At 41.0% G+C, this 16,680-nt stretch overlaps 1 protein-coding gene and 1 non-coding gene across 2 annotated transcripts in view; one reads left to right on the plus strand and one right to left on the minus strand.

Moving 5' to 3' along the window:
* The window catches only part of LOC145413192 (uncharacterized), a 481,698-nt gene that overhangs the window by 167,025 nt on the left and 297,993 nt on the right, over positions 1–16,680 (minus strand). The window lies entirely within an intron of this gene.
* Positions 1,103–1,221, plus strand: LOC145413346 (5S ribosomal RNA). The gene has a single exon (XR_013899726.1). It is a non-coding gene; the product is annotated as a 5S ribosomal RNA (ribosomal RNA).

A 16,680-nucleotide genomic window follows, 5' to 3' on the forward strand; every position in this document is an offset into this window, starting at 1 on the left:
GAAGAAGGAATATTTGTAAGGAGAGTGGAAAGGTTACAAAAGGATGAGAAAAAGGCAGAGTATAAGAGAGAAGTGGAGGAACGATTGGGCAAATATGAATCGGAGCAGATGGGAAACGTGGAAGGTGTGTGTAGGATATTCACAGAAGAAATATGTGCAGCATGTGATGTGGTGTGTGGCATGAAGAGAAGACGGAGGGGGGTGCAAGGAACAGCGTGGTGGAATGAAGAGGTGAGACAGGCTGTGACACAAAAGAAGAAAGCATACAATGAATGGATGAGAAATAGGGGCGTGGAAGAAGTTGAGAGGCGGAAGAAAGAGTTATATGTAGAAAGAAACAGAGAGGTGAAAAGATTAGTAAGAGAGAGTAATAAGAAGGCGGATGAGGAATTTGGAAGGAACTTGAGTGTAAAGTGGAGGGACAGTAAGAAAATGTTCTGGACAGAGGTGAAAAAAGAGTAAAACAGGGTGGAAGTGAAGTTAGCAGGGGAGTGAAAGATAAAAATGGTAGATTACTAGTGGAGAGGGGAGAAAAAGTGAGCAGATGGAGAGAACACTTTAAGGAATTGTTGAACATACAGGATGGAAGTAATGTGAGTATAAGTGGCTGGGGAATGGCTGGGAGAAGGAGGGAGGGTAGAAGACAGGAAGAAATCAGTAGGATAGAAGTTGTGGAAGCAATGAAGAAAGTTAAATTGGGGAAAGCCCCAGGAATTGATGGAGTGTGTAGTGAAACGCTGAAGCATCGGGGAGAAATAGTAGTAGAACGGATGTGGAAAATGTGCAGATTGGCCTGGGATGTACGTGGAGTCCCGGAGGATTGGAAGCAGGTATAATTATTCCCTTGTACAAAGAAAAAGAGGAAAAAGAAGTGTGTGGTAATCATAGGGGCATCTGTCTTCTTTGTATAATAGGAAAAGTGTATGGTAAGATACTTATTGACAGAGTTAGAGAAAGAAGAGAGGAATTAGTTGGAGAAGAACAGGGAGGCTTTAGGAAAGGAAGAGGTTGTGTAGATCAGATATTCATTCTTAGATCTTTAGTGGAAAAGTTTCTAGAGAAGGGAAAGAAGTTGTATGCGGCTTTCATGGATTTGGAGAAAGCAAACGGCCATACCACGTTGAGTACACCGCTTCCCATCTGATCAGCGAAGTTAAGCAACGTTGGGTCTGGTTAGTACTTGGATGGGTGACCGCCTGGGAACACCAGATGCTGTTGGCATAACATTCTCCCTAAATGTCAAGTGGGGTTGGTGGAGGATTAGTGCCCCTCCCTGTAAAACACTTAACTCTAAGCCCTTGGCCACCCCGTTAGGGATACATGGCATCTGGCAATGAATGAATGAATGATATGACAGGGTCGATAGACAAGGATTGTGGAAAGTATTAAGAATATATGGAGTAGATGGGAAGTTGCTGAATGCTGTGAAGAGTATGTATGATGGTGCTAAGGCTGCAGTGCGTGTGGATGGTGAACTGAGTGAATTTTTCTCCTTGAAGGTTGGGTTGAAACAGGGATGTGTCATGTCTCCATGGTTGTTCATTCTGTACATGGATGGGGTAATAATAGAGGTACAAAGTTGGGTAGTGGATGTTGGAGTGGCCCTGGTGAGGGAGGGTAGTGTTTGGAAACTCCCTGCACTGTTGTTTGCAGATGATACTGTGTTGTTGAGTGAAGTCGAAGGAGAGCTGCAAGGCTTGGTGGATGAGTTTGGGAGAGTGTGTAAGAAACGGAATCTAAAGGTGAATGTCAGGAAGAGTAAAGTGATGGTCTTTGAGAGAGGTGAAGTCAGTGAATGTACAGCGAGGTTGGATGGTGAGGAATTGGAAAATGTGAATATGTTTAAGTACAGTACTTGGGTAGTGTGATGAGTAAGGATGGAGGTTTGGAGGGTGAAGTGCTTGAAAGGGTACAGCAGGGAAGAAAGGTGGCTGGTTCCTTGAAAGCAGTGATAAGAAGCAGGGAAGTGAGCATGGAAGTGAAAAAGTTACTACATGACAGTATTGTGATACCAACTCTAACATATGGAAGTGAAGCTTGGACGTTGCTGGAAGGACACAAGTCAAGAGTGAGAACAGTGGAAATGAGTTATTTAAAAGGAGCCTGTGGAGTCACATGGAGAGACAGGCTGACAAATGAGGATATAAAGAAGCGTTGTGCTGTGGATGTGGATGTGATAGGAAGCGTTAGGAGGAATACACTGAGGTGGTTTGGCCATGTGGAAAGGATGGAGGGTGAAAGACTGACGAAGAGAGTGTATGTAAGTGAGGTGGAGGCGGGAAGAGGGAGGGGGAGGCCGAAGATGAGATGGAGGGATGGGGTGGAGAGGTATATGAGAGAGGGGGGTGTGCGTTGGGAGCGGGGCAGTGAAATGGCGGGGGACAGGGCGACGTGGAGGCGATTTGTTTGTGGTCACCCCGAACGGGATTGAGGCGTCTGGCAATAGATAGGTAGTCAGATAGATTTTGAGGCCATAAAAAATCAGCATGATGGTGGTTTTCCATACATGAACCCAACAGGTGAGGTGCACTGTGTATTTATATTTCTCATAGGTAGTCATTGTGGCCCCCCTCCCCCCCTGAATTATATTCCTGGCTGTGCCCCTGATGTCACTTACATATACTACAAACATAATTGGTACCAGCACTGAGCCCTATGGAACTCCGCTAGTAAGTTCCCCTTAGTACTGTTTTCATTTCTTTTTTTCTGAGAAAATCCTGCATCCAACAGTACAGTTTGCCTTGGACTCCTCCTTGATGGTACAGTTTCCATAAAAGTCTTTGGTGCGGTACTCTGTCAAATGCTTTCTTGAAATCTAAATAGATACTGACCACTCATCCTTCTCTTTTCCGTAATGTTTCTGTAACTCTATCATAGTAGCTTAAGAGATTAGTAACTCTATTATAGTAGCTTAAGAGATTAGTAACACATAATTTTCCCTTCTAAAACCAAACTGCCTTTTGTTTTCATACTGTGTTCATCTAGATGGTTTACCCAAACATTGCTTATCAGCCTTTCTAGAATTTTACTTAAAACACTGGTCAGTGATACTGGTCGGTATTTGAGTGGATTCTGTCTATTCTCTTTCTTGAATTGGGGAACAATGTTTGCTTTCTTAAAAATACCAGGTAGTATACCTTGGCCTAAGGATTCTTTGACTATTAAATATAATGGCCTGCTTAACTCTTCTGTACATTCATGCAGCACCCAACCTGACGTTCTGTGAGGGCCATATGGTTTTCCTTTGTCTAATTTACTAAACTCTTCCTGTACTACTTTTTCTGATATTTACCAGATACGTGTGGGCATGCATGTTCCATATCATCTATTTCAAAATTATTTTCTTTTGTGAAAACTGATTGGAAATTTTTATTTAACGCTCCACAAATATCTTTCTCCTGTGCATAGATGATCCCCTCATCCGTAATGGACTGTATTTTATCTTTAACTTTGGTTTGTCTTTGGATGTAGCTGTAAAATAGCTTAGGCTGATAACTACTTTTATTTATAATGTCTTCCTCAAACTGTCTTTGAGCCTCCCTCCATACCTTTATGTAATCATTTCTTGCCTATTTATTGTTGTTATATGCACACTCACTATTGTGTCTTCTGCATCTATTCCACTGCAAGTCTCTTTTTTTCTTCTGATTTTTTACATTCTGTATTAAGCCATTTCTTTATTTTCATTTCTGTTTCTTTGTGCTGAGGGATGTAATTTTGGTCTCCTATTTCATAAAAATCACAGAATTTTCTATATATATAATATTTAAATCTTGTCCTCTAAGCTCCTTTTCCCAATCTCAAGAAGTGCTTCTTCTGGTCATCATAGTTGCTCTTTTTGTAGTTTTGACTATTTCTGTAACTCATTACTGGTAACTATGTCAAACGCAATCCTGAAGTTGCAAATTAATACTGCATGGCTGCTTTTGCCGAATGGAGGGTGATACATTATACAGTTAAACCTCGATATACTGGACTTCAACAGACCAGAATTCGCTTTTATTGAACTCGAGGAGCTACCGGACTAAATTCCTATATATCAGAAAAAGTCCGATAAAGCCAGAAGCATTCCGGACTGCCTGACCACATCAGCTATGTTCACCACAATAAGGTAAATAAAAGACATGTTTATCAGTGTACAGTAAACCCTCATTATCGACGGGGGTTAGGTACCTAAGATACCCGTCGATGCCTAAAACCGTCGATACCGATTTTTGTCTGGTCAGGTACCCTTTGTTTATATATTTTAGTATCCCTTCAATCACTCGTATGTAATATGCAGTTTAGTTTTAGTGTTTCTTAGAAATAAATTAGTTAGGCAATTGAAAAACTGAATATCATAATCTATCTATCTATCTATCTATAGCCCGACGCCCTAATCCCGCAAAGGGTGGCCGCAGACAAAACGCCTCCAAGTCACTCTGTCACCCACCATTTGACTCCCCTCCCCCCAACTCACCCCCCCCTCCCTCATATACCTCTCAACTCCATCCCTCCACCTCATCCTTGGTCTACCCCTCCCTCTCCCTCCCTCCACCTCACCTACATACACCCTCTTAGTCAGTCTTTCATTCTCCATCCTCTCCACATGTCCAAACCACCTCAGTGTATTTCTCCTAATCTTTTCAACCACATCCACATCAACCCCACAACGTTCCTTCACTTCTTCATTCGTCAACCTGTCCCTCCACGTCACTCCACATGCTCCTCTCAAGTAACTCATTTCCACTGCTCTCACTCTTGACTTATTCCCCTCTTGCAAGGTCCACGCCTCGCTTCCATACGTCAGGGTAGGGATCACAATACCATCATGCAGTGACTTCTTAACTTCCATACTCACCTCCCTATTTCTCATCACTGCTTTCAGTGTGCCAACAACCTTCCTTCCCTGCTGTACCCTTTCACGTACTTCATCCCCCAAAGTTCCATCCTTACTCATCACACTACCCAAGTACTTGAATGCACTCACATTCTCCATATCCTCACCATCCAACCTCACTGCACACTCTGTGACTTCATTCCTCTCAAACACCATAACTTTACTTTTGTTTACATTAACTTTCAGCTTCCTCCTCCTACACACTGTCCCAAATTCATTCACCAAACCTTGCAACTCCCATTCATCTTCACTCAACAATACTGTATCATCAGCAAACAGCAACACCGGAAGCTTCCAAATCTCACCCTCATTCATTAGGGCCACCCCCACATCCACTGCCCTACCTTGTATCTCCTTTACAACCCCATCCATATATATATTAAACAGCCATGGAGACATTACACACCCCTGTTTCAGTCCCACATTGAGATCAAAGAACTCACTCAGCTCACCATCCACTCGCACCGTAGCCCTAGCTCCCTCGTACATACTCTTCACAGCACTCAACAATTTCCCCTCCACTCCATATATTCTTAATACCTTCCACATACCTTTCCTATCTATTCTGTCATAAGCTTTCTCCAAGTCCATGAAGGCAGCGTACACTTTCCTTCCCTTCTCTAGATACTTCTCCACTAAACATCTTAGAACAAATATCTGATCTACACACCCTTTTCCCTTCCTAAATCCCCCTTGTTCTTCTCCAACTAGCTCCTCTGTCATATGCCTAACCCTATCAATGAGTATTCTACCATATATTTTACCAGTCACACTAAGAAGGCAAATACCCCTATGGTTACCACATACTTCTCTCTCCCCTTTTCCTTTGTACAGAGGAACAATTATACCTGATTTCCAGTCCTCTGGAACCCTTCCCTCTTCCCAAGCTAATCTACACAACTTCCATATCCACTCCACAACAATCTCACCCCCATACCTAAGCATAAACTACTTATATTAAGTAAAGAATTATGGAAAAAATAGCATAATCTCTGATGTTGATGCATAGTGGTCGTACACTGGACCTCAACTTGTAATGGCTGCTGTATCATCACTTCTCTCTCCACTTACACCTCACTCCATCTAAAAATAAAAGGCGAAACCAGCAGTTGTAGCCATCGATACGTTTACATAACCGAGTGTGTAAAAAAAAAAAAAAAAACGAAAGCGGCAGTGGTGGTCATTCATACGTTCTAATAACTGAGAGTGTGAGCCAAGTGTTACGTTAGATCAGCTGTTCGCACAGATCTTCACAACACACGCGTGGTGCTGCTAGCTCATATCAGAGAGACCACGCTCTCCTATTTACTTTCATTCTCAAGAGCTTCCTTTCATTCTTGATATTCCATTTCTCCCAGACCTAAATTTTCACGACTGTATGGCAGTTTATGCCTAGGTCAAGAGAATGAATAAGGTCTCTCCACGCGCAGCTTATCCGTGACGTCAGCAGAAGTGTGTGTGGGTGTGTGGGTGTGTGTGTGTGTGTGTGTGTGTGTGTGTGTGTGTGTGTGTGTGTGTGTGAGTGAGAGAGAGAGAGAGAGAGGAGAGAGAGAGATCCCACAAACTGCCAACATAAATATTAACACCGAATTTTTATCTAACTTTACAATATTTTTGGGTGCAAGGAAATTATATGAAAATGAATACAATAAGAATATGAAGTTCTCATTGGCCGAACATATAAGCCTAAGGATGAAAAGCTTGGATAAATGGGCAAAATATTTCTTCTAAACTTCCAATATTTTTTTGGCAACACTCATTCCCGTGAGACGACATTACAGGTGGATTTCCTTAATTACTAAACTTCCACGGTTAGCACCAACATGACTAAGTTCTAGTGTGCATCCGTGAATACTAGATTTTCATTTTATGATGTTGCTATTAATATATATATTTCTTACCTCTCTGATCAAAAGAATCTAGTCTGTCTCCAGTATCATGGGCCCCCTCATACTTCAGGTTTCTCTCATATGCAGTTGTTTCAGAGTGCTTACTACATATGTAGGAATTGGCAGGATTAAAACAAGGATCTGTTTTTCTGCAGAACTTGACTCATTTATTTCTGATTTCCACATCCTTAGGAAATCTGTGGAAGCTTATATTAATGCCTTTAACACGAGAAGTTCTGCACTCATTCGCTGCACAAAAAGTGGGCATTTTACCCCCTCCCCCCAAAAAAAAAATAAATAAATAAATAAATATATAAATAAAAATAAAAGAGACCCTCCCTCAATATTTCGCGAATTCTCAGAAAACGGAGATCCTTATTGGTGTATGGGTCAGTGGAGACTGATGAACTGACTTCACTCAGGGCTTTACCTGACACTTCTTGTGACGTCATGCGCACAAGGGGTGAAAACTGGTACCTCGATGGGCAGACCTTATTAATTCTCTTGACCTAGGTTTATGCTATCAAAGATGAATCTTAGCCTAACTTTCGCTAGGATCTTCTTTTAGGAAAATTCAACTCTCCTTATGCTCGTATATTTCATATTTAATCTCTGCTTAACTTTTGCAAGAAATATCCTTTATTGACAAAAAATCCAACTCGTCTTTAACATTATAACAAATGATACAGGAGCATGGGTTTTATCATATGTCCTGCTGCATTACCACACAACAGCACAAACACACGATCTTTTGCTGCTTTAAAGCCTGGCGCACTTTTCTCCTCCTTCAAAATGTACGTTCTTTTAGGCATTTTCTTCCACCACAGGCCTGTTTCGTCCGCATTAAACACTTGTTCAGGCCTGTACCCTTTCTCCCTTATAAGTTCAGCAAAGTCACATGGGTACGATTCTCCTGCTATCTGATCTGCTGAAGCTGCTTCACCAGTCATCCTAATGTTATGTAGGCCATACCTTTTCTTAAAATTCTCGAACCAGCCCTTGCTGACTGCAAATTTCTTTTGCCTAGAAGCACCAACATTACTAGGCCTATCACCATCGTCATTACTTTCATCACCATCATCACTATTTTCACCTGCCTCACTTTCATCACCACTATCTTCACCAACACCACTGCTTTCACCAGCAAACCGAGCATAGAGTTGTTTTGCTTTGTTCCTGATGAACTGGGAGTCTAGTGGCACGTGTCAACGGTTTAAATCCTCAATCCAAATATTCAGTGCCTTTTCCATTTTCACCAAGGCACCATCTCTCACATACATCGTTACTTTAGCCGATCCTGGTGTGCATGAAGCCAGAGCATCTTTAATGTCTTTTTCTCTCCATTTTATGCCACGTACACTGGACTCATTCATGCCATACTCGCGACCAACCGCTGCATAGCTCATTCCACTTCTAAGTTTTTGTAATATTTTGTTCTTTACTTCCAAGGTAAGTACTTTCCTTGCTGTCTTAGCTGCCTTATTTCCAGTTGGAGTGTTACAAGGGCCCTTCGGAGCCATGATGATCGCGAAAGCACGATAGATGTGGCCGAACACGATATAAGAAGATATGAGAACAACAGACAAACGTGTACTGATGCTGTTGTTTGTTGGGTCGGCGGGAACATGCCGCGAGCAGCCAGAGACACCTGGCGGGATGGCGCACAAACTTGCTAGGAGGTGCCAATACAGTTCTTTATTTTTTTTATTTTTTTAATAATAATAATTTAACTCCCAGCAGAAAAAAAAAACGTCGATAATCAAATCCGTCAATTAAAAAAACGTCGATAAAGAGGGTGTACTGTACAGTACAGTATTATTATATATATTATACCATTTGATTAATGTAGTGAAGTTAAAACACAGTACAGTACCGCAATGGTAGTCAAAACAGTTTAAAAACTGTTCATGCGATCCGGAATAATGCCTGATATACAGTACCCTCACGTCCAAGACGGGTCTGTCGAAGACGTTTTGCGTCCAAGACGGAGACCATAAATAATAATTCAATACAGTATATTGCTGTAATACGGTTGCATACATCCAATATGGAACCGACGGTTCATAACGGCCCAAATCCGAGGAGAATACAGCTATGACGGTCTCACCCAGTCCAACACAGTTCCCATGCCGGGGAGAGTGACGTGGTTGCAATGTTGTCCAATAAAATATTGGCATCTGGTAATGTGATGAGCAAGCAAGGCTTGATTTTGTCTCCCTCTACAGAGTGTCGTGGACACACTTACTGAGTGTTGCACTCAGCGTTTGGTCCTACGTTATTGCCTCTCCTTATGTAACCATGCCTAGGAAACCATCTGCTAACCCCTTGAAGCACTGGCATCTACCTTAGGCTACCAAGCTGGAGATAACAAGCTCAAAAACACACTTTCAAGGTGAGGAAATTTGTTTTGGTGCCAAAATAGGTCTAGGTTGATGTTTTTATGGGCACTTTTCGAAGATTCTGTGACAAAATTAATTTTTTTCCATAAGGTCTTGCGTTGGTCCAAGACATTTCTCGTCCTAGACGGGATCCACAGGTGACAATATTACCATCTTGGATGCGAGGGTACTGTATCGGAAAAAGTCCGGATTAGCAGGGTGAAGTCCAGATGTTGCTTTTATCGGAATTTTGCATTTTTTTTAATGGTTTGGGCCCCAATTAGTCCATTATAGTGAGGTCTTACTGTACTGTCAATATCACTTTCTTGCCTAGTAAATATCAGATCTAGTACTGATGGGTCATCAAGTCCTCTTTTTCTGGTGTTTTCCTTTACACGTTGTGTTAGAAAAAACTCCTGCACAAGACTCAGGAGCTTCTGATCCCAACAGCTCTCATGGCTTCTTACATCTAGAGTATTCCAGTTTATATCTGTATTAAAATCTCTAGCTAATATAATTCTTTTAGACTTCTCTCCCATTCCATGTAGTAATGTTCTTAAACTCTGAACTATACTTTCTGCCAGGTCTTCATACTTGCCTCTTTTCCAAAAGATTGTTTTGGGTGGCATGTATAAATCTGCCACAATTAATATCCCTTCAGATGTGTTACTCTCCAATGCAATCAGTTCTAACTGTGAGGGCATATCTATTTTTATTTCTCCGACCTGTAGATTTTTCTTTGTTAAGATTATAATTCCTCCTCTTTTTCCTAAATTTCTGTCTCTTCTCCATATACAGTACTGTATTCCTCTAAGTTTAGGGTATCAGTTGATATCTTTTGGGTTAATTTTGTTTCAGTTAGGCAAATAACACTGTGTAACAAACTTAAACCAATATTTTGCATATGTTGATTTTTACACTATTTCTGATCTATGTCTATGTCAATGCGAAGATTGTGTAAATCTAGAGCTACAGAAATCATGCAACAACATATGTATCATACAAGGAGAGGAACTGCAACTTGTTACCATTTGAGAATACTGTATTGAGAATGTCAAAGAATTTATATATTCTTGGGTGTATATTATGAACAATAACTAGAAAATGAGCAAACAGTAACATCACACGAAATGCTGGGCACACAGTACCTAGAAATGCAGTTTTGATCTTGACTTCGCACTCTAGCTGTGATTACAATCGTACAACAATCCCCAAACGTAATCATCCATCATCGCCTCATTCCGCCTGCCCTGATATCTGGTTTCCATCAGCAGAATGTCCTGGTGGAACCATTTGCCAAGCTCCTCGTTGACTGTATGCAAGTTGCTTTTGAAGAAATCAAGATGAGAATGCAGATAGTGCAATTCAATTGACATTTTGCATCCAAGCCAGAGGAATGCCCCGATCTGGTCATCGATGACCTGTGCGGAAACTGGTCTCCTCTGGTTGCCAAGAAAACCTTCCACAACCCCCCTGAAAGCATTCCAAGCGCACTCTTCATCATCGGTCATTTTACCAAGGAGTTCACGACTTGCAAGCATTCTTCGAACTTGCAGCCTGGTGAATATCCCAGCCGTCACCTTTGCCACACTCAACTTGGGAAACACTGATCAGATATACTGAAACGCATTGCCATCCTTGTAGGCTTTCACGAACTGTTTCACAAGACCAAGTTTTATGTGTAGCAGCGGTAGCAATACCTTCTCTCTGGAGATCAATGGAGCTCTCAGAACGTTACATGAGCCTGATGTAAGACACTCTCTTTGAGGTCAGTCTTTCCTCACAAAATGTTCTGCATTGCTCCAGATGTCCCACAAGCATAAAAAACATGAGTACTGTACTTCGTATAACCGCCTTGCATTCAAAGTACAGTAAAACCTCGATATAAAGGACTTCAATAGTCCAGAATTTGCTTTTATCGGACTCTTGAAGCTACCAGACTAAATTCCTATATATCGGAAAAAGTCCGATAAAGTCAGAAGCAGTCTGGAGTGCCTGACCACTTCAGCTATGTTCACCACAATAAGGTAAATAAAAGAAATGTTTATCAGTGAACAGTACAGTATTATTATACTATTTGATTAATGTACTGAAGTTATAACACAGTACAGTACTGCAGTGGTAGCCAAAACAGTTTAAATACCGTTCATGCAATCCAGACTAATGTCTGATATTTCGGAAAAAGTCCAGAATAGCAGGAGGAACTCCAGATGTCGCTTTTATCGGAATTTTGCATTTTTCGGAATGGTTTGGGCCCCAATTAGTCCGTTATAGTGGTCTTACTGTAGGAACAAAATCATTTTGAAATCCCCACAAACCTCCCAATTGTGATCTGAGTACTTGGTCTTTGTTAGACAAATCTTCACATTCTCACAGCCTTCTTTTATTTCCACAGAATGTGCAACTGGAAGTGATTGGAGTTCATTGCCGTTATGCAAAAGTATGGCTTTCAGGTTCTTCATGGAACTGTTCTCCCATGACTTAGAACAAACCTCTAACATCAAAACAATAACACAATTGTTGACAAAAAAAATTGAGATAGACAAACAAAACATACATTGTTGGAATCAGTGTGGAAAACTGAGTCTATCAAGACCAAAAAAAAAAGAATAAAAAAAGTCTTTGTTACACAGTGTAATGTGTGGTTCCTCTTCTCTGGTATAGTCATTCATCTCTAACACTTAGACACCATTCCATCCACATTTGAGTACATCAACTTAAACATCCTGTTTACATACTTGCAAATAACTTCAGTCTACTACCTTCCTTCTATTTATTCCCTGTTGGTTATGTACCATGTTCGTACCTGCAATCCAATTACTTTATAAAAAAAATTTGCTCTTCTCTTCCTCTGATCTTTCCTCGTTCTTTGTACCTGCCTCTTCCCTCTTTTTCAGTTTTCTCAATTCCTCTTGAGTTAGGCATCTTTCTATCCATTCTTTTTTAAATTCCTCTTTTTCCATGAGTTTGTTTTCATTTTTTAGTATTTCCTCGACAGTGTTCACACACTGGAGGGTTACTTTCAGTGGCCTTGACTTATTTCTCTCATATTTCCCTAGCTTTTTGTGTTCCTTTAGGTCTTTATCACACATTTCCTCTGATACTTCCTTCAATATGCTCATTATATTTGCCATCTCCTTTTTGTCTAATTTTGTGTTTAATTCTTCTTCATCTATACCAGTGATTACTACTAATATAACTGCTGAATCTTTGACCAATTTGGGGTTGTTTTTGATTACTTCTTTCACTTCCTTTCTAATGCTTTTTTCTTTGACTCTTGTTTCTACGTCTTTCCTTACTTCCAACATTTCAGCATAAGTAGTTCCCACATCATCTTTGTAACTCTGCATCACTTTCACCTGGGTTATCTTCTCTTCAATATCACTGCTTAGGTATATCAGACTGTTTGCTTGCCTAACTGTCTCATTTCTGAACCCTTCAATACTCTCATGGTTGACAACTGTAGTTCCCATTTCACTAATCTTCCTTCTAAGTGAACCCATCTCAACTCACAGCTCATCTGTTGTTGTATCATTTTTTTTTAATTCCTTTACTAATTCTACATTTTCTTCCTTCTGCATGCACAACTGCTTCTTAATTTCATCTATTTTACTATGAAAAGCCTTCTCCAGTTTATTCCCTTTCTCTACTAGTTTGTTATACATTTCCATTTCAACCAGTTCTTGGTAAAAGTAATCATCATCCTGTTTTCTACCTTTATCCCTTTTCTTAACACCTTCCATACTCACTTTACTAATGATGGTGCTCATCCTGTGGTATTACTTAGAAAGATTCTACTTACAAGTATGCATCTCCTTGCTACTCGCCTGGTGATAGACGACACTCAGCTGATGATATATCGATCAGTGGATTCTTGGACTAATCAGATGTATTCTGTTATTTGGACAACATTTTTGCTCATACTTGCGCTACTATATTAGAACACCATTTAGTTTAACCTAGTACAAAGCTTGACTCACATAAAGATACTATTTAGGTGTGGCCAGTTGTGGCCAAGGGTGGCCAGCACGAAGCGAGGAGGCAGACATGCTGACTCTGGTGTTGCCTGTGTGTGTGTGTGTGTGTGTGTGTGTGTGTGTGTGTGTGTGTGTGTGTGTGTAATTCACCGGGTCGGTCGGTATCACTTGATGGTCGTGATCGTCAGCTTTTACCCTCCCGGGAGGGAGGTGAGAGCTCATATAGTCCGATCTATGGGCAAGGCTGTGACCTTCACACACGCACACACCCGTCCCCTTGCTCAAGGGGACAGTAACCACCCACTTTGTCAGTGAAACTTTTTCGCAACCTGAGCGAGGCGCAAACTCTCGTCCACCAGTTGGCAAGCGAGAGCGTTACCACTGCACCAGCGAGCGGTGTGTGTGTGTGTGTGTGTGTGTGTGTGTGTGTGTGTGTGTGTGTGTGTGTGTGTGTGTGTGTTGCCAAATATCATGAAAAGTTGTGGAAAAAAATTTTGCCAAACCTTCAGGAAATAGCAACTATGTAGATGTGCACAAGTCCATTGCTTTTGGAGAGGATATGATCAAAGACTATTGAATGTCAACCCTTATATATTTTTTAATATGGATTGGGATTTTGTGAAACACAATGGCTGAATTCTGTAGAGTTTTGCAAATTTTCTTCACATTCTGGTTTGTAAGTAGGTTGCTCCTTTGCTAACAACATACAGTAAACTCTCAATTATCTGCCATCACAATATCAGGCCCAACACAATACTGTATCTGGGGCAGCTATCTCAGCTCAACTAAAGCAATATCCGGCAATTTTTATGCAACAATCTGATGCTGAAATGGGAAGTAACCAACAGGCCAATGCAATATCCGGCATTCACGGGTCTCAACCGGTTTGTAAGCAGTAACCAATCGGTGCCAGGAGAAATCCCGAAACTCGGGGGCCAATGAAAATGCCACTACGTGCCAGCTAATCAGAACCCGTTGTAGGTGTGGCATATCTGGCATGTCAAGAATACCACCGTGCTCTCATTCTCACTTGTGGATGTCGTAGAGTTAAGACAGGCTTGTGAATTCCCGCTCTTCTGACCAAGCGATCGCAAAACCCTGGTGCTCTGACTACCTCTGTTGCGTCCTATGTTCTAGCTACTGTACTGTATTGTATTGCAAAGCTAATGGCCTGTCAATGCTCATGTTCTAGTGCTCTATTGTGATTGTTAAACTACCCCTGTGCTGTAATGTGTACTGTACTGTTTACAATGCAAATCCCTCCAGTGCTGCTTCTATCCATTGATGTCAACACCTAGTGAGGACATACAATAGTACACACTATGTACAGTACTGTATCATTACTATATAGTTTTTATAAGCTTAGTTTTCATCTTTTATTCATGGTAAAGTTTTTAGGATAAATGGTCGAGATGGACAGAATAACAAAATCCTGCTCTAAGTTGAATGCTGTGCTGAATATGCAATATCCAGTGTTTTGCTTTAACCAGCATAGGGTTTGGCTGAATTACAATGGATAAATGAGAATTTAATGTATTTTGGCAGGAAATTAACATTCAGCCCCCAAAGGCTTTTGTTTCATTCATCATGTGTTTTGTTTTTGCAGTATACATCTCTTCTGTATAGCAAGAAGCTACAAAATGCACAAACATTTACTCTATTAACCCGCGCCGTCCTGGCGACGTGAATTAATGCGGCAACATTGCAAGGTCCCTAATTTGCATAATTTTCAATTTTCACAAGTGATTTCGCGAGTGATTTTTGGCACGTATACACGGGACACCTTCCTCTATTCCTCTACAAGATGCCAAGCAGGAACAATGCCTTACACAGCATAACCTTCCCCCCCCCCCCTGAAACGCCATCGTCTCGGCAATTCACCTGTTACCAGTGACCTGGCCAATAAAGACATTCAGGGCCAGAGTGATTCCCCAATCGATGACAATGTGGAGGACAAAGTTTACATAGCATTAGAGGAAGAAAGAGTCAGAAATGATGATCAGGTAATGTGGGAAAAAAAAGGTCATGAATGGTGATGAGTTGGTGAGTGAAACAATGCTTATAATGCCTATATTACTGTTTGAAAACCAATACACTCTTGTACTACATATAAATTCGTACCAAGTAAATCAATAAATACTGTTTATGAGTAGAAAAAATAGTTACCCTCCCATAGAACTCGTTTTCTTTGGTGCCAGCCTTTTAGAAAACCCAGTCAGGTAAGGAAGTAGCCATACCTAAATCGAGTATTTTAAACCTCAGGTGAGCGATTTCTCTATGAATTTTCGATGTTTCTCACCAAAAGCGGATGTTTGAGCCAAAGAAAAAAAAAAAAAAAAAAGGTCCAAAAATGTCGGGATGGGGCTGGTTAAAGCTTTTCTGAATATACCAGACTACAGTCCACCACAATATATGGCAGAGAGGTCTGGGGCAAATACAGGTGTGGCATATCCAGGAAGTTATAAAGAACAGAATGCATAATAATACAGTCGTGACAAAAATAAGGCATAAAGAAACATGCAATTTAAGAAAGCTTAATGAATTCATCCATCCATCCATCCATCATCCAATCCTGTGTCGCCCCACAGAGGAGCACAGGAACCCGGGACCAGGCAAGTTGGTCCTGACATTTAAGATGAGAGTGACCAGCCTCACTCATTCGAGTGGCATTATGTGAGCAATAAACCCCAACCACTCCTTGGATATAAACCTACACAAGCTCAATATGACTGAAGCACCTTAATTACCCACTAAACCACCAGGCGCCATAATTTGGTTACATGGTTACCACCCAGTGTAGTGCAGTAAAAGTCTTTTAATCCAAAATGCAGTAGCCCACGGAACTTCCGGATTATCAGATTATCCGGACTATCAGACAGGTATCTGGAAATGTTCAGTACACACCCCAAAAAAAAAAAAAATTAATAATAATTAAAAAATTATAGTTTTCTTTACACTCAACCCCCTGCTATCACGCGTTCAGCTATCGCGTTTATCTGCTATCGCGCACACATCAAATGCACAACCATACATGCTATCACGCACCCCAAGACCGCTATCACGCGTCGAGTTTGAAGACGGGCTAAGCGAAACTTATTCACACGGCACTTCATACGAGGTTTGCCGAGGATACGATGGTTAATCGGAACGGTAACGTGGTAAAATTGCTGACGATACCACGGGCATTTGGAATGCATCTGAACGGATTCCTGACGAGGATACGACAGGGCAAAACAGTGTGAACAAAACCCATTCGACTCGAAAGAACATATCGTACTACAGCATTGAAATTTAGCCTAACACTGAATACTTATTAATACTGTATTTTAGAATAAATATCAATCGTTTTGAAACCCTTATAAAGAGTTAATATTTTCTATGCCGAGAAAACTGTGATGTCGATAAAGTAATCATGTGTTTACAACTGAGATGGGGCTCTGGCAACAGTGTGAGGAACGTGTGTGATAGCGTGCAAGTTTTGTTCCACTTAAATCTTCCTCGGCCGTTCCTGATACCATGTACCGTGTGATACCCCCTTTAGCTGTGGACACTAAGAA

The sequence above is a fragment of the Coenobita brevimanus genome, chromosome 95 (assembly GCF_032717465.1).
Source record: "Coenobita brevimanus isolate Jiangsu-jjx chromosome 95, ASM3271746v2, whole genome shotgun sequence".
Classification (NCBI taxonomy): domain Eukaryota; kingdom Metazoa; phylum Arthropoda; class Malacostraca; order Decapoda; family Coenobitidae; genus Coenobita; species Coenobita brevimanus.